At 39.9% G+C, this 27,029-nt stretch overlaps 2 long non-coding RNA genes across 2 annotated transcripts in view; both read right to left on the bottom strand.

Moving 5' to 3' along the window:
- LOC140695072 (uncharacterized) overlaps window positions 1-27,029 on the bottom strand; it is a 156,801-nt gene that overhangs the window by 90,599 nt on the left and 39,173 nt on the right. The window lies entirely within an intron of this gene.
- Window positions 12,855-15,310, bottom strand: LOC140695076 (uncharacterized). Its single transcript, XR_012070766.1, has 3 exons — window positions 15,120-15,310; window positions 13,152-13,301; window positions 12,855-13,056 (listed from the first exon to the last, which is right to left on the bottom strand). It is a non-coding gene; the product is annotated as an uncharacterized lncRNA (long non-coding RNA).

Genomic DNA, 27,029 nt, shown 5'->3' with positions numbered 1-27,029 from the left:
CTGACTAGACTTCAATGAAAATATTTTTAAATAAACTAAAACCAAAAAAAATGGAAAAGGATATTATCAAACAAAAAGAATAAAGTACTGATTCAGGCTACAATATGCAAGAACCTTGAAATTTTATGCTAAAATAAGCCAGACACAGAAAGCCAAATAGTGCCCTATAAGGTGAACTGTATCTAAGCGTTTATTGTACTACTGTAAATTTTCCAGAGGTTTGAAATCTATCAATATCAAAATAAAATGTATTATGCATTAAAAACGCTTCCTCACAGGAGGGCTTTAATTATTAAATGCAGAAACGCATATAAAGCTCTTGGAAAAACAATTTGCACGTCCACACACAGTCACTGCTGTCACTGCCACTCAGAGGGTGGTGACAGCGCTGATGAGAGCTGCCTCCACTCGCTCCCCTGCAGAAAGGAGTGAAGGCCTGAGCTCTGACAGGCAGGGTGAGCGTGAACCTGAGTCATACACAGCCACGTTCCAGACTCTGCGTTACCCAACTTTCTTATACAAACTGCAACATGTAATGTAAACACGCTAGAGGGATGTATCTTACAACACAGGGAATACAGACAATGTTTTACAGTAACTATCAATGGAGCATCTATTGTACACCTGAAACTAATATCATATTTTAAATCAGCTATATTTTTATGAAAAATTAAAAAATATTTTTAAAATGCTATCACTTTAATATTCAATTCGGTTTTTAAGTTACTACTAAACAGCTCAGAATGTATAAAAGCATTTAATTGTGCTGTTTGCTTACATATTTATTTACATTCAGCCTCTTGCTAAAAGAGAATTTAAACAATTCTGTTAAACACAGCTTAACAACCATAACAACAAAAATGCAAAACGGAGAGTGAAGAGAAAATGGAGATTCAATACTTAAATGAAACCAGGGGGAGATAAACTCATAAAAATGGATTCCATGAAGTCAGGGCAAGTGTTAAAGGCCGACTACAAATTCAGCTGTAAGATTCTTGGCAGCTAAAGCAAAAAGAAATTGATGAAGGGGCGGGTGGTAGAGCATGTGCTTAGCGTGCACGGGGTCCTGGGTTCAAGCCCCAGGGCCTCCACTAACAGATAAATACATCTAATTACCTCCCCCCCAAAAGAACCCCAAAGAAAAGATAAAGAGAAATTTCTTTCCCAAAGAACCCTGATATTAAATTTGGGTTAAATACTTAAAAAAAGATAAAAAGAAAAATAAAAAATATAAGTGACACTGTGAAGGAAAACCCCAGCTGGGCTAACAAGCTAAGTCACAAATCTAAGTGTGATAAGTGTCGGTTTACTGATCTAAGTTTTGCTGAGCTACCTGGTGTACCTGAAGTTTACTGTCAGTTTAATGGGCTAATAAGCTAACACGTAAATCCAAGGACAACAATTGTCAGTAACGGGATCTGTTCCAAATTGATAAGCTTCAGTGTACTGATTCCTTGCTTTTTGTTGTTTGAGCCTTATTGGCTAATAGCCCCATACTTGTAATTAACCCTATAAAACCTCATGTGCACGTCTTGGAGGTGCTCAGAGCTTTGGAAATGAAGCCCCTCTGAGCGTGCCAGCGAAATAAATCTCAGTACTACAACCTTGTGAGTTATACTTGTTTCTTGGCTTGCCTGTTGTTTCTATAACAACACAAGCGATAATGCCCGTGAGATAAATCTGCGGAGGTTGCTGTCAGGTCCCCATGTCTCACGTAGGAAAATCTGAAACATTTTTCTTACCATTCAGGGTCATCATAAGCCCACCTCACACCTCCCACCTTTAAATGCAGGAGCACAGGTAGGGCCCGACCTTTGCTGTCTCTGTGTCATCACAGTGAGACAGGATGGAAGGGGGAAGAGCACAGCCATTCAAGGAAGGCCACAGCAATTAACATCAAAATGTTAAAGGATTCAAACCCCAATAGGCCTTGAGGCTCAGGATGAAGAGATTTAACTTCTAGCAGATCTTGAGCTTCAGTAAACATCCATTGTAATAGTAACTTGGTGAATAACATGCCCCAGGCAACATGGCAGTCCCAATGCTAGCCACAAAAGGTCAAAGGGTGGGAAATGGCCAACTCCCTGGGAATCCTAGCCCCTTGCCCTAAGGCTGGTCCTTCTACTTATTAGCATATGAAACCACCAAGCCCAAGAAAACAAGCAACACAGCGCCACCTCGCGGTCACCACTCTCTCTCCCTCTTTGGGGAAGGCCCACAATGTGTGGAGTGTGTACCTACTTCTAATATGAGCATCAAACCCCCACACCTCGTGAAGTTTCTCTTGCCTATCAATGTATCTCTCTGAATAAATCTACCTTTACTCAACACTGGCTTGCTCTTGAATTCTTTACTGCATGAAGTTAAGGAACAAAATCTGGTGGGGCACATCCCAGGGGCTCAATGAAAGCCTGGGACACAGCCCTTCTCATGCCCAACGTTTTTTATTCTTGTATCAACAGGACTGGGCTGTGAAGGGAGGTCTGAGGCCACAGCTAAGGGACAGAAGCAGCCTCCAGGGCTCCAATTGGTGGGCAGTCTCTCCCCCAGCATGGGTCTTGGGGTCTGCCCGGTTCTCTGTGTTTCTCTGTTGTGCTGACTCCCCAGACATACAGCGTACTCCTAGGTTTGTCCCCACAAAACCCTTCTCTCCAAAATACAAGCACATCATGTCACAATCCTCTTGTTCAACAAGGAAATGTTCAGCCCACTTTTTTTCCTCCCCAATAAAGTACCCAACTGTCCTCGCTCCCATCACACCACTATTTTCTTTGTGAGAACTCTGCACTCGCCACACCCCATCCTGAACACAGGTGCCTTACTGGCTGTGATTGAGATGTTTCTTTCTCACACAGCAAGCGTCCTTTCACTTTCCCCTTGTTACCTTAAAAAAGCATTTCCTGAGTCACTCACCCCTCTGATTCTGAACTAACAAAGTGCTGAGTTTGCAGTCACTATATGCATACATCCCAGTTTTGGCTAGGTTTCCATCACAAGATCTTCATTAAGGAGCTGCATCAAGAAGTTTAAAGAGGATATTCTTACATCTGAGTGGAGGAGCCTGCAAAAAGTTGAATGGCTTTGAAGAGAGAGTTAACCAGGGACAAAGAAGTTGCAGGTCCTAGTCAAAAGTGTCATGAGGCAAAATGTTCTCCCAAGGCTCAGTGTGGCTTATGAACACGGAGTCGGCGGGGAGGAGGTGACAGGCAGTGAGTAGGGTGAGTGATACAGGTTACGCTCCCCCAGCTGGGGAAGAAAAGGTTTTTTCCAGTTTTCCAAACAATTTCTTACTACCTTTTTCTATTATTGTCACATACTATTTCCAACGAATTAAGCATATCAATGTCAGTCATTTGGGCCACTTGGGAGAAGCTACACGATGCCATTCACAGGGCTGGGACATGACAGCCACACCAGTCTAGATTGAAAGAACAGTCGGGGTATTTGCAAGGTAATCACGGGCATGCAGCAAACTCCCCAGCTTCAATGACCTCATCTCAATGCTGGGGCCAAGAAAACTACCAAGCAAAGTGCGTGATGATTATGGCCAACATCTGTTTATTAGTTAAGTGCCCGAGACAACTGTCGCTTAATGGGGAATGAGTACGATCAACGAGGCCCTGTCTACCTGGCCACACGCGCCCTGCCTTCCTGCCTTGGTGCAGCAGCAGAACTTGTTTAGCTGAGATGAACACCCCCAGAGCAGCCCAGACGGAAAAGCTCCCAGCTCTGCATGGCGAGACATGTTCCTTTCCTTCTCAGAGCTGATCACAATTTGCTGTCGTCTGTTTTTATGTTTATCCCTTTTGTAACTGTCTCTCCTTCGGAGTTTTTGCTCAAGCAGCACAGGGCCAGATGTGTCTTGCGGCCTGCCGGATATTCTGGGCAGGGAAACAGCCGACTCCATATCTGGCTCTGGTGCTGAACAGAGAGGGCAGAAGGCCCAGGGGCCCATGCTGAACCGAGGCCTCTGCACCCAAAATTATGGTCTGATTTTGGGCAAATTATACAGTCTTTTTACCATGAGATTCCTCATCTGTCCATGAAAATAACTGTCCATGGCACATAGAATTACAAGGATTATAGGAAATCACCAAATTCATAACCTAGCCAAGGGGCTGCAAGTGCATCCTCAACAGACAAATGCTGCCTTTACGGCTCTGACACATGCTAAGCGGGGCGGCCCCACACAGTGAACACTGCTAAGTGCCAGTGGGTTAAGTGCTTCATGTGTGCTATAATACTCTTTAGATCTTACAACAATCCCATGGTGAAATGAATATTATGCTCATTTCACAGATTCACCAACAGGTTAAGAGATTTTGAATTCTATTCCAAGGCCCTATGGTGAAGAAATGGCAATTTAAACCGGAATCTGGGCCCAGGCCTTGGCTCCATCTCTCTCCAATCCACCTGACCACTTGCCTTTGAATTCCACCTCTCCAATACACAAGTTTCAGCCGGCCAGCTCTTAAATGCAATTTGTGCAGTTTGTCAATGTTGGTTAATTACCATAAACTGTTCTCAGAAACCACTACAGTAAAGAAAGGTGGACTTAAGGAATTCTGCATTGCGTTCTCCTGCAATGTGCAGGATCCCTTTCCTACACCTCCAAATCCAAGTGTATGCTTCCTCCCTGTTTATGTTTGCACACGGCTTATTAAAGCAGAAGGTACCTGCAGTAATTCCATCTCGGTTGCTTTCCAAGGTTGCAGATTATCCATAATCAGTCTGTGAACGAAAATACTACAATGTGAATGAGAATACTGCAACCATGACAGTAAACAAAGAATACTGAAACCAAGTCATTAAAGGCTGCCGCCACCCCCCAGCTAGGACAGGCCTGCAGCCCAGCTGCTACAGCAACTCACAATGGTGTCGTCTGAGCAGACTCAGAATAAGAAAGGACAGGCTACTGGCCCGAGATAGCTAGGTGCTTGTCTAAAAAATGAATTCAGTGAGTCCAAATATTTGCTTCCTCTCACACATACAAAAGTACTAAATTCTTGAACTTGAGATACCTGGCTTTCTTTAGATAACAAGCAATCTTTTATTGTTCCAACAACCTGGTCTTTGTTGTAAAGCTCCTATATATCCTAGCTCTGCCTCAACCTCTTGGGAGCAGTCCCTCAGAGAGTTCTGACAGGCTGTCATCCTGGCTCGAGTCCTCCCGCCAAATGAAACATAACTCTTAACTTTTAGGCTGCACATGTATTTCAGTCAACAGTTTTGGACACCATGAAGCACCACAGCAGATTTCTCTCCACCTGAACTCTCCAAGTAACCGGAGCCTTGGTACCAGCAGTGGCCCTTTGTGCCCATCCACCTCCTCGGGGAGTCCAGATGAATTTGGGTGAGTCTCTCTAGGTTCTCGGATCTCACATATTGGTTGATGATCCTAAGTTTTATCTGGCGGTGTATCCAGGTACGTGGCCCTCCAGTTGAAAGAAACTGAGGTGAATTACCCACCCAGTGGAGACATATTGAGTGGGGCCTGGTTGAAAGATAACAGGAAATATCCACCTTGAGGATATGTCCAAAGTGGGGCTGTTGGAAACATATGAGGAAAATACTCACCCAGTGGAGACATCCTGAGTGAGTCCAAGTTGAAAGACACTGGGTTCAGGACTGAGTGGTTAGGTAAGAGTCTGGTCTAATATTTTCCTCAATTTGGTAACCTCCATTGAATTTTTCAGGATAAAAGTAAAACTCTTATGAGGAAACTTTCAACTCCAAAATTTGGACCATCCTCCTGGCTGGTAACAGCTTTCTCGGGTGACAGAGAATCTTCCAGGAGTGGTAGACACAAAGACTTCATGACACAGAGTTGTCCCTGTGGGAAATCTTACTAGCAAATTTATTCTGAGAACCCGACCTTACAATGGGGAATAGAACTTTCAAAAAAAAAATAAAGAACAGAAAAGAAAAGAAAAAGAAATGACAGATTGCCAGTCTCCAACTATTACCCCAGCCAGGTTTATGTACATACAAAATTTACAACATTAATTGGGAATAAGAAAAAAAAAACTCACTCTGAAAATAACTAACCAGGCCTGATAAAAACAATTTTGGCATTCTGAACTTATAAAAACAAAATCCCCTTTAGGGGTAACTTGGATTTCTCTTCCTGTGTCCTTGAAATGTAAATGTTTTATCTTTCTCTGGGTGTTTTAAGTGTGTGTATGTATGTATATGTATGTTTAGTTTATTTTTTAAAGGAAACCTTGGACTCCACCATACAAAAGTTTCAAGTATTGTGTACATATGGTGGCCACGCAAATAAATTGGGATTCTAAGCAATTCTTTGATTGTACCAATTTTCAGATATTTTGCCTTCTTAAACTTTGCTGCATCAGCCTGGACCACAAAGGCTTTAAGCTTTTGGAGAGTAAACCTTTGAATTTTATTTAGGCAACACCCCGACTCTCATGTGGAAGGGCCTCTTCATCTTATTGGTTTAAAATCACTATATATATATTATATTTGTATGTAAATTGACGGCCATATGATGGATTTTTTAATTTGGAAAAACTTTTTAATTGGTGAAAGTTTAAAGAGATCTCATTATAAACAGTTGTTTTATGGTTTCTATTAAAATCAAGTTTAAATGTAGAAAAATATATCTAATGGTTAACCTAAGAACTTAGTTAAAAAAATAAAACTGGTTTGAAAAGCTACGTTTGTGTTTTCCTTTCTGATAAATGTTTCTAGATATGCTAATAAAAACTTAGAATAATTAATGTTAATTAGGTTGAATAACTGGAAAAATGATTGTAAAATTGTCGAAAAAAAAAATAAGTGGCTTATCCCAAAAGGATAAATATTTTTATATGGTTATTTTGAATCAAATAAATAAAATGGACATTTTTGGATTTACATACAGGGTTTTGATACTACACAACGTAAAGTTAAAAAAAAAAGGGCCAAAGAGTTCACCTACTCCCCCCCAAGATTAAAGTTCAAACAAGCCCATTTTACTTACCACAGTTTGAAATATATGTATATATAGACTGAAATACTTGATCAATAATTGGGATAACAGACCAATTAATGAAATTAAAAACTGAGAAGTGCCTAAGCTCTTTGGCTGAATCTTGGGCATCCTAGAGACTTCTATAAAATTATATACAATGCACACACACACAAAAAAAGGTTTCTGGCACTCCTTCTAGAAATAAGAATTATTGATTAAACTTAATAAATATAAAAATTAAAGGTATAAGATTTAATAAAATTGAGATAAAAGTTTGTGAAATTGGTATATTTAAGTGGTCTTTATACAAAACTTTTGCTTGTGTTGTGGGATACATATGTTTAAGAGGAAAAACACTTCCCCTTCTTGGTATTATAAGGCTAGGCACATATCTGTCCCTCTGAAAATATTAATTGAACAAATTAAAATAAACCAATATAGTTACATAAGCCGTCCAATATAATGTAAAACTAAAAACTAATTTGAGTGGCTAATAAAAAAATACAGGTTTACCCTGGGTTTAACTTATAACACAAGGAAAAGAGATCTTACTAAATGCCTTATGCAAGTTTTGGAAGACATATTTAAGTAAGCCTTAAAGTTTTAAAACATGGAATTCTTTGTTTACAGCTCTTCTCACTGATACAAATATGCCATTTAAGGAGATAAAATACGGCCTGGGTGAGAGAGCAGTTCTCTGGGGACCTGGAAGACAGTGTCTTTGTCTTGCACATCAGAAATATAAATACAACAAACAGTGACCTAGGACTGAGTCTAATTAGCTCAACGAAATAAACCTTAAGGCCAAGAAATTTTTGGCATATTAGAACTCAGAACTCTGAAGGGTCCTTCAGACATTGTGAAGAAATTTTAACTGTCTGTTTCATAAATAGTAAGCCTTAATGATTTGAGCAAGCAAATTCAGCTTACTCCAACTATTATTATACCTATCTTATAAGTAAGTTTTAAAGTGAAGCTATGAGATCTCTAGCTTTTTTCTGATTATAAGCCTGTGTACACATTATAGAAGTGAGATATTTCTACTGCTAAAGAAAAAAAATTCAAAGTCATAGAGCTCTGCTTAATTGACGTAAAAATATAAGAGCTTAAACATTAAGTATTTTTAAAATAACAACTGAACAAATTGACTTTCAGCGTCATGTGAAATGGAAAATATTCAATATTAAGATAATATTTGATATTGTTTAGTTTAAGTATGTTCTAATTAATATAGACATCTTTAAAGTCATCAATATTATGTATAATACCTTTACTGTACCTAGGTTTAATGAAAGTCAAATAAGATCCTGTTATATCTGTTGCAGATTTGTCAAAAAAAAATAAAAGTAATGTGCTGTGGTAAAATTTTAATTAAATTAAATGCAAATGAGATGAGAGCTTTGGGTAAATATTTAAAATATATTTTTAAAATGTATGTTTAAGATAATCTCTAAGTGTTTGGTATCTTTAAATTCTAGTGTTGTGCTAAATTAAGTTAAATGACAAGATTTTATTAAATAGCTATGCCATTTTCAGATAAAATAACATTGAAATACGAATTACTTAACATTTAACTTCCTCTTACAGTGAAACTAAAGGTATATAGAAATATTAATAAATGGTTGGTGCCACACTGAAATAGTCTCTATTAGTAAGGGAATGATCTCAGTATCCTAGGAAAGTAATATAAATGCGTAAAGGAAGATATAAGAATGGAATTGTATTTTGTTAATGAAAAATAGTGACTTTCTCCTGAACCTGGTTACTTCTGAATAGAAGAAAAATAAGGGACACACTAATATAAGTATAGAAAGCTGTGGAAGGCTTGTGGAAAAGGAACCCTGAGGGAAGAGTTTTGTACATGGTCAGAATTGGCTAAGTTTAGAAACAAATTGGGCAACGTAAATGAATCTTAGAAGTAAGCTGGTACAAGATTAGAATTGTTTTTCTCTCTGTTAAGAGGAAAAAATTTTCTTAAAATGTTAATCCTCCTTCAGTAACAGATTGTAAAACTTCTTATACCACTTAGCTGATCTGTTCTGCCTTTACTTTTGATGTATTTTCTTGTTAATGAATTAGTACTACTTTACAGTGATCTATATGTTTATCTGATCAAGTGTTCTGAAATCTTTCAAAAAGCTCCCCAAATATAAAATTCTAATTAATTAAATAAAAATTAATTTAATTAATTAAAATTCTTTTAATCTCCAGTTAAGTTTGGGATGCTACAGAAGGCCCCTGAAACATCCCAAAGAGAGATTTTTAACTATAAAGTTTCATTTGGCATTTTAAATAACATGGAATTGTCAAATGAATCATAAAACTTCTAAGGTTATATTGAATGAGACAATATTATTAATATAGATATTGTAGAAATTATATGGACTCCCTAAAATTCTGGTATATCTGAAATGTTACCAGTGATAATTATGGGTATAGTGAACAGGTTTCTTTATTGATTATAGTGTAACGGTGTTTAACCATGCTTTTAAATTTTTGTCATTTATAGACAGTTAATTGTTTTCTTCTGATGGTTTTGCAAAATGCTTTCTCTTCAAGGAGATTTACTGATTCCTAATAAATTTCACACTATAGCACTGAACTAAACTGGGTAAGACATTTTAAAGTTCTAATGAAAACTCTCATTAAAAGAATTAGTTACAAGGGACTGATTAACCTGCTGAATATGGTTATAATTTTTGATATTGTTTGAAATACTACTGGCTTTTAACCTGTTTCCCAGACGTAAAGAATCTCTTCTCCTTAAGCTAGTTATGGTTCACAGCAATTTGATAAATTATACCTATGTAATCACACTTGGAACACTTATCTTTTCTCTCTATCTGATCCCTCAAGAGACTAAAAACACTTAGGTTCCCAGTGGCTCTATCAAACAAATTAGGGAGATCATCTCCTAACAGATATAAGAGTATAAAGATATTTTAAGGATTTTAAAGAGAAAAGAATTTACCTTAATCTGTAAGGCAGAAACCCATGAAAAGCCTTGACGTGTCTTTCTTGGCCTTAGCAAACCTTAACATTCTACCCTGAGACTCCGTATTAAAACTTCCAACACAGCCAATTTAAAAAAGCCTATATGATCAAATAATCAGACTTAACTTGTAAAAAATTAATCTTGATTTGGCTATATTTGAGAAAACTGAGGGTAACTTAAGAGAGAAAATAAATTATATTTTAGTGGATATTAAATTCTAGTTTTGTTAATTGAGGTCCATATTTACTAAGACACTTCCCAGATTATTCCTTGCTGTTATGTCACATTACTGTACGGTTTAATTGAATTATGAAAAAGATACTCTAGGTTTGTTTCTGAAGCTCAGAAATCTATCCTTGGGTAAAGTTCCAATGCCCCATGACCTGCAGCCAGGGGATTATACATACTGCAACAGGCATGACTTAAATAACTGTCTCCAACCTGAATGGAAGGACCCTTTTTCAGGTACTCTTTACCAGACCATACACACCAAAGCTGAAGGAAACGGAGTCTCGGATTCATTTCCTATCTGAAACATCCCCTGCAGTGCACTGGCCTATCGAGTGCTGCTCACCTTAAAACAATGCCCAAATGGAGAAAAAGCTACCAGACCAGGATGAGAAGAAGACGACATCTGAGCTAGACAGCTGACCCAAGACACCGGACCAGGACTGTATACCAATTACTTTGATAATTTCTCCAACCTTTGATTATGATCTACTCCACTTGTTAAGTTTATGATAAATTACCTATGTCTAGTACTTCTGTGTTACCTTGGTGGGTTTCCCTACTCCAAGGCTCTAATTAGATAGCCCTCAGAAACGTTATTCTAAAAAGAAATTATAGTTCTGTTTAGGCCACTGTTGATCTTACAAGGTGGGAGATTTCAACTGGCCAATTAATACCTGCTCTGACCCTGACCATAAATATGAACTTTCTCATAGGATCAAACTCAGAAACACAAGCAAAATTTTAACCCAAAAATACAACTTCTCGACTATTAAATTCTTACTCGTGACTTTATTAACGTTACTAGCTGTATTACTTATATCCTGTCTATTTTATAAAATTGTTGTCTGTTACATTTCCCAATGTGTAACTAGGCCCACAAGATTGATGATGGCTAAACATCTTGAAGAAACAGATAAAATTTATAACCCTGAATAAAATAAATATAATAGTGTGATTCTATTTATGGGAATTAGCAAAGATGGGTAAACACTTTCTGTATCATAATAGACTAGTAAGACAGGTGATCCAGAGAACTTTTAGTATCAACAGGGCCTGACAAAAAAAAGACTTACACCTTGAATGGCAACTTAGAAGATTCTTCACCTGAACTAGGAATGAGCCATCCTAGCACTGTGGGACAAAATTGGTCATGAAATTTCTCTCAAAATATTGGTCAAATTTAGGACCAAGTGGGAGCACTGTGAATGAAAATACTACAATGTGCATGAAAATACTGCAACCATGACAGTAAACAAAGAATGCTGAATCCGAGTCATCAGCGGCTGCTGCCAACCCCCAGCGAGTACATGCCTACAGCCCGGCCTCTCAGCCACTCACAGTGGTGCCCTCTGAGCAGACTCAGAGTAAGAAAGGACAGGATACTGGCCCTAGATAGCCAGGGGCTTGCCAAAGGAATGAATTCAATGACTCAAATGTTTGCTTCTCACCATACATAGAAAAGCAGTAAATACTTTAACTTGAGATATCTGGTTTTCTTTAGATAACAAGCAATATTTTATTGTTCCAATTACCTGGTCTTTGTTGTAAGCTTCTATATATCCTAGCTCCTCCCCTACCTCTTGGGAGCAGTCCCTCAGAGTGATCTGAGAGGCTGTCATCCCGGCTCGAGTCCTCCAGCCAAATAAAACAAAGCCCTTAACATATAGGCTGAACGATTATTTCAATGACGTTCCAGAATAGACACAACTCATCAATTCTGTAATGGAACACACTGAATCAGGAACCAAAGCGTGTTTTAGTCCAGAAAATCTCCGGGTTCCTATTTCTTCCTGTCATTATACAATCCCTCTAGAACTCATTAATTTGCTGTCTGCTCCTCTGGCAACAAAACTCGTAGAAGACTCAACTCAGCAGAGCACCCTGCTGGGGAGAACACCCCGCAGAAGCACTGCAGGCTGCCTGCCCTCCTGCATGCTCTGCTGACCCTTGGTGTCCTCCGTGGAGACCAGGCCAACAGAGCTGTTCCTAACAGCTACAAATTCGCACACGTTAAATAAATCATTTTATTTTATATGATATTTTACGTATATACACATCTCTGAAAACAACTTTGCAGAAGCTCAAATCTTCAACATCAATCCCCAAAGGCAAATCCGGTCCCCAAGGGGAAACAAGACTTAAGACGACGCTAAGGCCTCCAAAGTCCTCTCAAGGACCATCAACCAAACTGCCTGCAGGTCTGCAGCTGCAGGCTGTTACATGTCTGCTTTTAAAGCAACCCCTTCCTTCCCTCGGGTATTACAGTGTCCCTCTATGCCCTCCCGTCTCAGGGTAAAAGCAGCCGTTACAGAACCTTGCAGGGAAGCACTGACAGGAGTCGACAAAGAGGATCAGAGCTAAGCTAATACTTCTGATGACACGACCTTGTCACTGTGTCACTTTACAGATGAAGATATATATAGAGAGAGGTGGGGTGATATTGCTTAAAGTCACACAGCTAATAAGTGGCAAAGTCTATAACTCTGCTCTTCCCTTCGGCGTGACGCCCCAGCTGGGACGCCCACAGGGTTGTCTCATGCCTGCCTGAACAATCCTCTCCTGTCACTCATAACCCACCACAGGGTCTGACCCTAGCCTGCCTTTTCAGCATCTATTCCCTCCAGTCTCTCAGGAACAAGGCCGTTTGGGCCACTGTATGACTTCCGGCTCCCGGAAACATCAGTGCTCATGCTGGTCTTGCCTGTGCATCCGGCCCGCTGCTCAGAGGCTCTTCCTCCCCTGCAGGAGGACGTTTCCAGTCTCTGCAGGAACACCTCCTCAGGGGAGCCCTCTTCTCGCTCTCAGCACGGCAGGGCCACATCCCGAGCTGCCCCATTAGGACAGTGTGCGCCCAGGTCTGTTAATCAGACCAGCAGCATCAGAGCTAGGGATTATGCCCGGGCTACCCTGCAAAACTACTGCCCGCCACACAGCCCCCAGCCAGCAGGTCACCTGGAAGTCACAGCAAGTGCCCCACCCAATCCAGAAGCCTCTTCATTTGCCAGCATCGCTGATGACTGGTTTCCAAACTTTGGTCAGTTTCGCACAAAACAGCACCTTCAACTGTGAAGCAGAGGGTTTCGCTTCTGCTCCCCATCCTTACTGGTAATGTCAAGGAAAACAAAGAGGCCTTTTCTCAACACTTTTATAATGACACCCTCCCACCCACAATATTCATATGCTCAAGAGCTTTGGATCCACGTGATTTTCTTTCCCTTATGATAAGCGGCTCAAAACACTGCGGGATTCCTTCTATTTAGAGGGTATTTGTACTCAGTTTATCGGCTTTAATCTGTTTTTGTCTCTCTTCAATATCCCTAGCAGTTGCCACCTCTTACTCCCTTCAGCAGCCTCCCTCCCAACATCTACTCTAGGAAATCAGCTGTGATGAGGGGCCCTGGGGCAGTCACAGACGATGCAACTAAGGCAAAGAGAGGGTCCATAATTTGCCCGAGAAGATCAGCTTCAACCACCAACAATGTGTGTCACGTCCCTGTGTTTAACTCTTATGCTAAGCAAGATAACTTTTTGTAGATTATGGTTATAAACAGATGAGGTATAAAAATACATACAAGGACACACATATACTCTAAGATGCTCACTAACTCCACTATTTTGTTTCTACTTATTTCTATTAAAAAATATTAAGAACCTCTGCAGTCAGTATAGCAAAATGTTACTGGGCTTTAAATCCAGAATATAGAGGTGTTAAATGTGTCATTACTCATACTTATTTGTATGTTCACAATACAAAATTATTTGAAAGTCCCTCTCACCTCCCCCTACTCACTACTGGCTCTCACCTGAGCTCCCAGACCACACATCTAACAACCTTTCACTTTACCCACAGCTGAACTCATCAGTTTTCCGCAGAACTCCCTCTGCAGCTTTCCCTCCTCAGAGCACAGAAGGACCATCATTTACCTCATTAATCCACCCAGAAACCTGGGCCTTACTCCATCCTGCATTCACAGCCAGCCTTCATCCTTTCCTTTTTACCATCTAAACATGCCTTCAATATGTTCGCTTTTAAACACTGACCGTCCCACCGCTCAAGTGGAAGCCACCAACACTGCCCACCTGGACTCACGAGTCTCCTAAGTGGCCCCACAGCCGCTCTCCCCTACTTGAGACAAATGGGACTGTGCCACTCCCGCGCTTTTTGGACTCTTTTAAGACCCACTCTTCTTAGAAGAAACTCCAAGTTCTTCACCAGGTGAAAGTCTTTGCCATGAAATTGTCACCTCAGGGAGGGCAGGACCCGCCCTCTCCCCTCGGCCCCGCCCTCTGGCAGAGCATCAGCTTGGGAGGACCTGCTGAGCTACACCAACCTGTATTCTAAACCTGGTCTGAGTTCTTAGCAAACTGCTTCACTTATCCATACAATTCCAAGGTAAATTAGAAAGATTTTAGATGTTGAGCTAGACTATTGATTTTGGGATTTTGCACTAGCAACCTGCAAGGACATGTTCTAAAGATTCTGTCTTCTTAAAACCACACCCAGGTTAAAGGAGTATTTGTGGAATGTCTTCGGAGGAAAAGGGACTGTACTTTTACAGGCTTTATGTTTTATAACATGAACAACCCGGACAGGGTCACAAATGGAACCGCCTCACAAGTGACAGAAGACAGGTGAGAGGCACAAAGCAACAGGTTGCAAAGATGGTAAGAGTAAACATGATTCTCCAACCCCCCCAAAAAATTTTTGAAACAACCAAAAATTCTGAATTTTAAAAGTAAAAGAGTATCATATAGAGAAATGAAATAAATAATGCTCTTCATCAGGGTTTCAAGATCTCACTCCAGAGTTTTTAGCAGGCCATACTGAATCCTAGCACAGAAAAATCAAATGGACTTGTAGTGAGAAAGTTCCAGGAAAACTGCAGTAATTCCTCCACTTGTGTAAGGACATACACTCACCTGCTGAAGGTGAATGTAAACCGCATTCTGGATAAATTCGAAAGCTTCCAGGCTCCGCTTCTGGATGCCAAGGACATGGACAGCTTGGAAGCATGCTTCTAACTCAGTCATCGGCATTTTTACACTGCAGGGGAAACGGAGGCACCCAGTCAAGAGCAGAGATGTTCCTGTCGTGTCTCACAGGCCGTGCCTCGGGGATTCAGTGCCCTGCAGCAGCCCGGCCCCAGGCAAGGACCAGCAGCGTTTTCCACCCAAGCAGGAGGGGCACTGTGCTTGAGAAAGCCCATCTCCGATGGGGGCAAGAGGGGCTGGTGGGGTTCAGTGAACCTATAAATGCCCACAGAAATATGCCTGCATTCATTCAAGTGATGCAAACAACTGTAGCAGGCTATTTAACAAAATTTCAATTGTCAGTGGAAATTTTGCCATTCCTTTCCGCTTGTCCCCTGCACTCTGAGACAGGCTTAGGCTCTCTTACACCTGCAGCTCTGTGCAATAGTTGTGAAGTCATTTTACTTTACAGATACCACGGTTCTGCCCAGGGTGATATCCAGCCCAGAGAGGTGGCCCAGGCCAATTTAAAGCTATGTGGCTTGCGTGCAGGGACAATTACAGGAGCTGGTTCCGGAGCCAGGCCCCTCCCCACCTCTTCTCCCCTCTCTCCCGAGGCCCCGCTGCCAAGCACTCAGGCTCCGTGATCTTAAGTCCTACTCTTCTACTCTACTCCAAACCCTTTTCCTTTTCTTTTTTTTCCCTAATTATTCCCAGCTGGAGTGATTTTTCAATCTCAATATCTGAAAAAATTCCTGAAGCCGAAAAAGAGGTCTCCAGAGGTCAATGCCCATATGCTGGTTCCTGAAGAGAGCCCCTGGCTACGGAGACCCTCACCAACACTCACGGGGCATCAGAGATGTTGCAGGGTCGGCCACCCCCTACAAGAGTTTGCTGTCACCCCAATGCCTGCACAGCATCCCTGCTCACAAAATATAGTTGGTACACTTATCGGTTATTAAGAAGCAAAAATACAAAATTGCTCGTATTTCTTACTAATATTATCTATGAAGCTGGAAACGGAATTGTAATAAAATGTAACAGTTTTTACCCTATGTTAAATCTGTTCCTTTGAGTTTAAACCTGTGCCCTGTTTCCTAGGCTCAGACATGGTAGCTCTGCACCATTTGAAAAAGAAAGTTGCCTTTAGCCTGAAATCTGCAGGAAAGCCTATTCTCCTGGCCCTGATCTTTAAAAATGTTAGCTCATCTGCACTTCTGTAGAGATGGCAAGTTGCATAATAGAGAATAGCCTTTGTTTTTTTGGAGGTTTTACAGGGGTACCATGATTTGATCCACATGGACAGCTGCAAGAACAGCGGATTCAAAGGAAAAACAATTCATAAAGCAAGAAGTATGCAACAACCAACCACAACCCCCCCCCCCTTTTAGTATAAAAGGAGACTGAATTCTTACTTGGGGAAGATAGTTCTCCAGGACATCAGTCTGCCGTCTTCTGGGTCTGCCAGCATTGCAAGTGAAGTCACTATTCCTTGCTCCAACACCTCATCTCCCAGTTTATTGGCCTGTCATGCGGCGAGCAGAAAGAGTTTGGACTCGGTAACAAAATGACTGCATTGGAGGTAGTATGTCTCCAATGTTTCCTGGTTTCCAATATGTAACATGCACATCATTTATGATCTAGTGCAAATAATTCATCAAAGACAACCACAAAAAGAAACTATACTCACCTAGCTATCAACACTGAAGTCACAACCTGTCAATTTTATATGATGTTGAACAACACAATGGAAAAACCTAACATAGGGAGTTGATTCCACGGAAATAAAATTATTTCTACTCCTTCAATACTTTTTCTTTTCTTTTCTATTTTATTTTGTTTTGCTTATTGAAAGGAAAATAAAAGTCAAGTCATTTTATTTCACGTATTTTTGTTATAGTTACATTCTTTAAATACTACAAAGAGATTTAAACTGCAAAAAAAATTGTTCATATATTAGTATAAAGATATATACACAATCAATGGGGATTAGGAAAGGAATGGACATTTACTAAAAATCCACTGCAATCTTGTCTTTTACAAGCATATCCTGGAATATAAGCTGTATGATCCAGGGGGCCCCATCCCCATTCTCACTGTTGAGTCCCTTAGCAATCAACTACTAAGGCACCAGCATAGAACCATGTGATCAGTATTTTAGGAATAAATTAGGGAATTAGCACATTCAATTCTAAAACAAAAACCCTAAAATAAATACTGAACTTATTTACAGATAAAGAAAATTGGAACCAAAAAAGTAGTTATTTCCCCAAGGTCACAAAGCTAATAACTGGTAAAGACAAGATTTGAACTCATCTGCCTGATTCTAAAAACTAAGGTGGAAATCCCATTCGACTGGGGAGGGTCCAGCAGCGGAGCCTATCACCCTATCTTTGTTCAGATCTAGCCTTAGACAGCCTGAGACAGCACCCCATTCCTATGGAACTTGAGGGCAAATGATAACAATAAGGATTTTATATCCAGTAGTTTGTTAGGTCTCATTTATATAAAGTGTCAGCAGGTCAGCAGAAAAACTCTGGAAAATATGAGTGGGTCCAGAGCTTTCTGCTGATTAGTAACTCAGTCTCTCAGGACATAGTGACCTTCCCATGAGAGGCCTCATGGACATAAACTAAAGGCAGCTGAGCAATGAAAACTAACAAGAACCTGGAACTCAAGCAAGAAGTTTCCCTGCCATCCCCCACCCAGTTGCCTCTTCACCCGCATGGACACGATGGCAGGAGACCCAGATTCTTGTCCAAGTTACATCATCAAGGATTCTCATCCATAATAATGTATGACTCTATGCCACCTTATGTCCATTAAAACTCAAATATGATAACACCAATATCTCAGCAGAATATCTATGTCTCCACTTCCTGTCTTCTAATAGGAGAATATTTTTATGGACAAAAAGCAGAAATCCAATTTAAAAAACCATGCACGAAGCCAGGTGAAATTCTGCTTAAGAGACTGCTCTCACGCTGAGTAAATGAAAACTCAGAAAAAGTGGCCCTTCTCCCTCAGTAAATGGGAGGTAGCCTGATGTGTGTGTGTGTGTGTGTGCACGTGTGTGTGTGTGTAAATCAAATACAATGAATTCTGGGATGTGTACAGTTTTTTTAAGTCACTGTCATTTCATGGGAATGAGCCAACATTTAAATAATTTGAATCTAGTGTTCTGAGAGAGTCTCGGGCTCTTGGTGGAGGAGGTGAAAGGGGAGAGTGAAGGAGGAAAGAGGTACATGAAGCAAAGAAGTAAGAATACTGCCAGGGAAAGGCAAGACGTTAGTTTTGTTCTTCCTTGCACCACATACAAATTAGGGACTCGCTTTCTGCTGATGACTTATCGAGCACTGAGTTGCAGGAGAAGAGGGGACAGCTCATTGCTCACTGAGCTTGTGACTGTACGTGGCATCTTATAGACACAAATCATTTACCCTGATCAAACACTCTAGCAGCAGGCTGTAATTCTTCTGTTTTGAGAGACAACAAAGCAGGAGTTCAAACAGGATGCATAACTTGACAAAAGTCAGAGGTCCAGTAAACTAAAGAGGATTAATTCAAACTCAGATCTGAATGCAGAGTCTTATCTTCCCACTCCCAGGACTGGAAAATCCTTAACACAGGCTCCCCAGCTCCCCTGCATTGTTCCTGGCACCAAGCATTTGCCATGGCAATGGTCACCATTTCTCACAGACACAGCGCTCTGTGCAGCAAATGACCTTGATCAGACCTTGATCATCTACCTGCCACGCCCACCAGGCTTCACCATACAGGCAGGAAAGCTGGCTTTCAAGTGCATACAAAGCCATTCCTTGTCTAACCTGGGCTCTTCTGTGGTTTCTCCAGCCTAAAGGCAGCCATGAAACTGCTCACAGTTTGTACATGAGCCACACTACCTCTCTCCATCTGTCTCCCCACCTATACTACTTAGCTATGAACATTTTGAGAATCTTCGACACAAATTTTTAAAAACAAAAAAGAAAGGATTCTGGAACAACTACTTAATACTTACAATTTTAAATGACAAATTACAAAGTGAGTATTTACAAACCGAATCTTCCTTTCTAAATTTCAGTTTTAAGCGTTTAAAAATATAATAGCAAAAAATTTTCACTTACAAAATTGACAAAAACATAAACAATAATCTGGAATAAGTTAAAAAATAATGCCCATGTTCTAAATGGAGAAACTTCAGGGCTGTACTGAGGGGTAAAGTAAGAGGTGAGAATGTAGAGACATCAACAAATTGCATGGAGGAAAGCAGTTTTGTAAAGATGTAAGTTCTCATCAGAATAATTCAAAACTTACTGAAAACTCCCATGACAACTCCAATCTGATTTTTTTTTAACTTGAACAAAATATTTTGGAATTCTTCAGGAATAATAAAATCATAATACTAGACAAGAAAATTTGGGATGGAAGAAAAGAATGAAAAAAAATTCAGACTGCCAATTATTAAATAAATTTTTACAATATGTAAGTTATGGTGCTGGAGTAAGAAAGGCAGATTGACAGAAGGGAACCATGAGCTCAAAAAGAGACTCTAGTGTACATAAGTATTTTGTAAAGGTGGGATTTCAAATCAAAGAGAAAAGTATGACTTCAGTAATTGTCCTGAGACAATCAGACAATCACCTAGAAAGAATAAATACTATTCCTCTCATAAGGACCACAAGATAATTTACAGACAGTGATGTAAATATAAAAAAGTACTAATAACAGCAAATACAACACTTTGTTCTTATTAACTCAACTTACCCTTACATTAACAAGTACTATTATCATCTCCATCTTAGAGATTTAAAAAAACCTACAGAGGAGATTTATTCCAGTATAAGAAATTATTTTTAAGAATAATTTCAAAGATAAAACACATAAGGAATACATTTATTATCATAAGAATATTTTGAGACACTACCAAAATTAAAATCCTCCTAAACAAAATGAAAGGCAAGAAATGACAAGAAAAAGCTCTGTGATACATGTTGTTGAAGACAAGAAGTTAATGTTCATAACATACAAAGAGCTGTCACAAACCAACAAGAAGCTCCCCCACTTAAATGTGTGCAAAGGATAAAAGGAATCATTCATTTTAAAAAAGTCAAATGGCTAATGAGTGAAAAATGCTCAATACCTCACTGGTCATCAAATGCAAACTAAAACAATGAAAAAGCACTTTTGCTCATCATATTGGCAAATATTTTTAAAAGATATTCTATCTAGTGTCCATCTGTGGGAGAAGAAACCATGAGCGACATTTTCAGAGGACGACATGTCAATGGATATGTAAACTCTGAAAAACGTACGTACACACTGACTCAACACCACTTCTACGAATCGTTTCCTCTAGGAAAAAACAAATTTAGTCCAAAAAGATGTACCCATCAGGGCATTTACACAGCACTGTTTACAATGGTGGGAAGAAAAACTGAAGTGAAATCATATCCAGCAATAGAGAATTGGTTACATAAGTAATTGTGCATCTTTTCATTCCCCTATGGAAGGAATTTCTAGAGTTACTTGAATGGAGTCTGTGATGAATGTAAATGTCACATCCAGGGACTAAATTTCCAGAAGCCTTAACTAAAGGAATACTCATAAAAGATCACAGGAATGTCTGTACAAGAAGGATGCCAGTCAAATATCCTTTCTGACAGTGGAAAATGGAGAAAACTTAACTGTCCACCATCAAGACAATGATGCGTTAAATCACGACGAGCTGCGAGCAATGAGGGAGCCGGCATTTCGCCGTGGTCCAGGGCCTTGTCCACAGCATTCTCTCACCAAAGGTGTGCGTGGGAAAGAGACCACACCCGCAAATCAGGAGACCCCTCCACTCTATCTGAAAGGACCGGGTGAGTCTGGAGTGGGAGGACGTCTATGATATACACCTGAGTGATTAAAGCGAGCTGCAGAAAAACATATAGTATGGTCTCATTTTTAAATAAAGCATATATACACACACGTATACATGGAATTCTCATATGTGTGTATATATGTATGTCATAGGCATAAAGGTCATGAAACATATATATCAAATTTTCAACAGTTTTTACTCTTCGGAAATAAGGGGAAGGGAGGTAGGGCCTTCCTCTACCACCACAGTTCTCTTTTCAGTATTTCAGTTAAGTATACTTGGAATTTAAAAGTTTATTTAAGTCCGAAGTAAAATGGACAATGCCTCCACAAGACAGAATGCTATACTGGTCATCAAAAATCATGCCAGAGGAGATAGAATATTGTAGAAAAACATATAAAAAGCCGAATGGAAAATGGAGGTGTCCACACAGTAAACAGTCACAGAGTGCTCTCTGGTTTTTTATGACAGAGGTGATCCACACTGATGAAAATATACGTTAACGTGTTAATTATTATCTTTGAATAGCGGGACAAGGATAGCCTCTTTTGCCCCCTTTTTCAGAGTTATTATTTTAAATGCACATTCTTTTTCATCTGAAAAAAAGCATTTTTAGGTGTGTAGTACTATGCATTGGAGAACAATACAAGAATACTTAGAGAAACAAGTAACTAGGAGACAAAGCAGCAGCATCACACAATGTAGGACGGGCGATCCTGATTAACACCACGCAGTTACATAAGGACCCACAAAGTGAGAGCACCTGCTGTAACAGGGCGTGGCCCCCTTCTATTTGTCAGCAGTGTCTTCAGGGCTGAGGCAGTTCTGAGCACGGCCAGTGTCAGTGCTGGTGTCTTGATTGATGCTACTGGGGGTGAGGGCACCTGCAAGCCGAGAGGAAGAACAGAAATCATCCTCAGCCTTTTCTGTCTTGTTTCTTTGTTACTTTAAAAGAGAGCCATATATAAGATAAACCGTGTATCTCCCCAAATGAAATTTCAGTAATGAAACCGTTTTTAAAGACTTCACAGCTTATATTCTGCCTATAACTGTCTTTTCAACAAAGATCATATTTATTAAATGTTAATTAACTCAGTTAATTAACTCCCTGTTGAAACATTCTAGTAAAGAACATGAAATGCAGTATGTAAAAGAACAACACCTGCAGTGACTAGCTCAGCTGTCTTGATGGCAGTGCAGTCAGCCCCCACCATCCCGTGGCCCTGAGCTCCTGATGCTGGTAAGAGATTACGCTGCCGCCTCAGATGGAGAGAAACGGTGAAAGCATTTCTTGAACCCTACAGCACTGATAAAACATAACTGACAAATCCCAGGCCCCTTTGAGGCTCTCATTTTCTGTTTCTGGCCAACCCCCATCAATGAGCAGAACCACCCAATCCCCGAGCCATGGGACTCACGTGGGAAGCAGTTTTGGAGAAATTTCCAGGTATAGAATGTAACCAACTATACATAGAACTCTGAAAAAAGAAAAGATGCCATACTCTGATTTTGGAAGACACTCAAAATATTCTCCTAAACCTTAGTAGCTGGAAAGGCTGGGCTTCTCCTAAGTCACTTATTTATTTCACAGCCAGTAAGCATCTCCCTCAAATCCTGCTTCCCTGTGTCTGCTGGGAGCTTGAAGCACACTGCTGCTGTCGATCTTATAAGTCACATGGCAGAGGCATGTGTCTCACGCCTGCAACCCTCACACAGGCTCGCCTCCTAGCCTCACTGTCTGAACTGGGCCCCATTTTCTCACCTGTTTATTTGGTATCTGTTCTTCTGTAAGCTACCTGAAATGCGTTTTGGAACATGTCAGAAGAAGCAGTGGGTTGAGAAATGGACAGATTGAGAGGTGAGAGATGGGCAGACAGAGAGAGAGACTCCAAGAAAAGGGGAACAAATAAAATTTCCTATGCAAAACCCTCTTCTAATCAGGGAAGGAAACCACCACGGAAAAGTGTGAAGAGGCAGGTAGCTTAGGACTGTTTCCTGGATTCCATGAAAAGTAACACCAAGAGATGAGAGGGTAGAACTTTAATAGTAAAAGAAAAAAAGCACGCATGCTTGAAAAATATATCTACAATATGTACTTTCTAAAGAATAGACTGAAATCAGCAGGACCCAATAACACTATACTTGGGTATTTACAGAAGTGAGAATCCCATCTCCAAACCACAAGGCATCCCTTCAGAGCACTGACAGTCTACATGGGGCGGTCATAAAGCCATCACCGCAAAAGCTATGCTACCCTGCACTTACGAGGAATGAGCAGCTGTGCTCAGGCTGCCCACGCGCGTCATTTACACCCCACAGCACCTCTACGGGGGGGACGCCTAGCGAGCCCCGTCTCTGCAGGACAGAAAACCAGTTCTGGAGAGGCTAAGCCGACTTACCAGTTCTCCATCTCACAGGACTGGTCTCTCCAGAGCAGGACACGAACTCGGACCCACGATTGTAACCATGGTACTACAGTGCTTTGTGTGCTGTTTGTGTGTATAATACATTTGTTTCTATCATGAAAGGTTATTTAATAAATGATCGGTTGTCTTGTCTATCTCATTAGCTCACAATCAATCTTTATACTGTTGAATTGTACTCTTTTCCCCTGAAGAAAGGAACGGAAACAGCGGGGGTCAGAAAGAGGTGGGGCTCCATTCTTTATCTGGGATCTCATCTCATTGAAGTCCCCAAACAGGGAAAAGGAGCAAATGTTCTCTTTATCTTTTAAAGAGAGGGCTCCAGTGATGGTGACTTATTCAATTACAAAATCAAGGCTGGGGAAAGGGCACATGCAGCAACTAGAGCAGTATCAGCTGTAGGAAGGTCAAAAGTGCTCATGGGAGGGCTCAGGGGGCAGCCTCATTTAATTTCAATCAATAAAACAATAACAAACTCTAAAAATACTGGCCTACAATGGATTAGCTCTTTCTTGACATCTAGCAAGTTTCCACAGCCCACATGTAACATTATCGGGAACCAGTGAAAGGAAGAGTCCACAGACAAGGAAAACCAATGCCACAGGCAGGCTGAAACCCAGGCTGGAGTTTAGGAAGAGAAAGGGCATAGTTAAGAACTGGGGAAAGGCTGGGGAAAAAAATCATCACAAGGACTCTCAAGCATCATCCAACAATCATATAATCATTCATTCAAGAGAGAGTTACTGAGGTCGTAATCTGTGCAAGATTGTACAGCGGGTGAAGCAAGAGTGCAGCGTCCATGGTGGCAGCAAGTTGCGGGGCTCAAATACACTTCTGATCCCAGTACCTTGCACACTTGTCCTCAATATAAAAGCAAAGATAATTAAAGTAAAATAATACTCTGTAAACTCAAAGCATTGTTGAAAAAAAAAGTTAAAGAAGACCTAAATACCAGGACAGACACTCCACACACATTCCCCTATCAAAAGAAAGTGCTCTTGGAATGGCAGTGCTCCCCAGAGCGATCCGTATATTCAACGTTGTCTCGATCACAATCCCAGCGGGCTCCTCTGCAGAAACTGACTATCTGCTGCTACAATTCATATGGGAATTCGAGGATCTCAGTAACCTATACGTACTTGAAAAAGAAAAATTTGAGAGGACTTATAATTCTCAATTTCAAACCTTACAACTGTATCTCCAGGTGAGATTAGAGGCCATTGTGAAGTTATTACTGTGTTAATCCTTATTTACTAAATTCTCTACAATGAATATTACTGTTACAATAAGAAAAATAAAAAGTAAGTTATCCTTTAAAACATGCACACCGATTCATTCATTGGGAAAAAATTATTCTATCAATTAAGAGATAAATATCTATTGAAAAAGGACAACTTAAAAACAAGAGTGCATTTGCATTTTTCATAAATTGAAGACTGAAAAGCACAAAGACGTCAAGTTTCTAGGGAGACCAATGCAACATATTAATAGTTATTTTCAGAAATTCTAATTTAACAATGAAAACTCTGGAAAGGGAAAATCGTGACTGAGAGCCAACTGCAAACACATGGAGAGCAAAGGCCTAGAAATCACAGTTCCTTTAACTCTGCTCCTAACACAATAGGAGAGGAAATTCCTCACTGAGGGGACAGTGGAATCCCATGCATAAGACAGGATACACAGTACAAACTGCACTAGAATTGGGGGTGAATTTTTTAGAAGAATTCTAAAGTTACAAAATTGCTGAAAAACTATTAAAACACTGACAGAAAGATTAAAACACACAGTCATATATATTATATAGAAACATATGTAGTCTGCTCCCATGTTGCATTTAAATACAAATATATTTGTTCATTTATGGGCACTTATGACTTTATCCCTGGTAGAATATTTCAACTAAAACAAATAATCAATATAACACTCCTTTGTCAAATCTACTTGATAACTTACTCTGCTATGTAAACATAATGTGTCTAAGATAGATCTAAAATTAGTGGAAAAGAGCTTTGTATGGCTTCTTGAACTATTCTCAAAATTCAAAGCTTAATTTTAAAACAGATCTGAACAGTAATTCTATATTACCTTTCCCGTCGTGAAATGAACAACACAGTCTGTTGTCAAAATTCTGTCCTTACAATGATTCACGAGCACCGTATCCTCACAAAACTGCTGGACAGCAAGGCACTATCCAGACACTGTGACCCAACAAATGAAACACAATGAAGACAGTGACCCTATTTTGGAGGGCTTATAGTCTGTGTCAACACCAGGGTTTTATTTGATTGGTTTGATTGGTTGGCAAAATAAAATCAATCAAGTACTTTCTTCTTTGAGCATTCTATAAGTCATGACTCTGCTGTTATTGTCATGAGCAGGAAAGACTTAAGCATGACTTGATTAGATCAACTAGCAACAATCATCACTGGAGAGTGAGTAATAAAGAAGTTAACTGATAGCAATGCTTCTCCCTACATGAGACCTAAAATAAATCGACACTGATATCCGAAAAGAAAATGAGAATTTGAGGTCCCCAATAAGAAAAAAATCTAACAAGAAATCAAAAAAGTAAAGATTTTTTCATTAACGTTTCCTGGAAAGATTGGAGCATGGTGGTGTTGAGCTCAGATGCTAGGGAAAAACATGAGGGTCTGAATTCCCACAGCACTGGGTAGCTTTGACACTAATATGTCAGTCAAATTCTCTGCACCTCAGTCTCCGATGCATAGACTGGGGACAACAACCGCACCCATCTCCTAGAACGGTCCTAAGAATTAAGTTATTTTATATATACAAGTTTTAATAAAATACATCAGATATTAAATATTACCCCAAAAGCACAAGGAAAAATGAAAACAGAGATAAATTGGAGTTCATTAAACTTTAAAACTTTGCTTCAAAAAACACCATCCAGAAAGTGAAAAAACAACACTCAGGAGAAAATTTTTTCAAATCATTTATCTGATAAGGAATTTGTGTATCAAAAAAAAAAATTCCACAGCTCAACAATAAAAAGGCAACTCAATTAAAAAATGAAAAAAGAATCTGGAAAGATATTTTTCAAGGAAAATATACAAATGGCCAATAAGCACAATGAAACGGTGTTCAATAACATTAGCTCTAAAGGAAATCAAGTCAAAACAACTAGGAGAAACCACTTCACATTCACTACAATAGGTTAAAATCAAAAAAAGATTAACAAGCACTAATGAGGACACAGAGGAAGCGGAGCCCGCAGCCATTGCTGGTGAGGATGTAACACAGCGTGACCACTTTGGAAAACATCCTGGCACGTCCTCAGAGAGTTGAACATTTGGCTTCTGAATGATCCAGCAATTCTACTTCCTGGGCACACAAGTAAGAGAACTGAAAACAAATGTTAACATAAAAACTCCTACAGGAATATTCACCATTACTTTTCGCCATTAATTTTCAGAGCCAAAAAACAGAAACAACCCAAATGTCTATCACGTGATGAATGGGTAAATAAAGGGGCCCAGCCATACAGTGAAATATTATTCAGCAATAGCAAAGCATAGAGTACTGACCCAGGCCACAACGTGGACAAACATT

Source organism: Vicugna pacos, unplaced genomic scaffold (assembly GCF_048564905.1).
Source record: "Vicugna pacos unplaced genomic scaffold, VicPac4 scaffold_130, whole genome shotgun sequence".
Lineage (NCBI taxonomy): Eukaryota > Metazoa > Chordata > Mammalia > Artiodactyla > Camelidae > Vicugna > Vicugna pacos.
The sequence above is the reverse complement of the archived record's forward strand: the minus strand, read 5'-3'. Positions and strand labels throughout refer to the sequence as shown.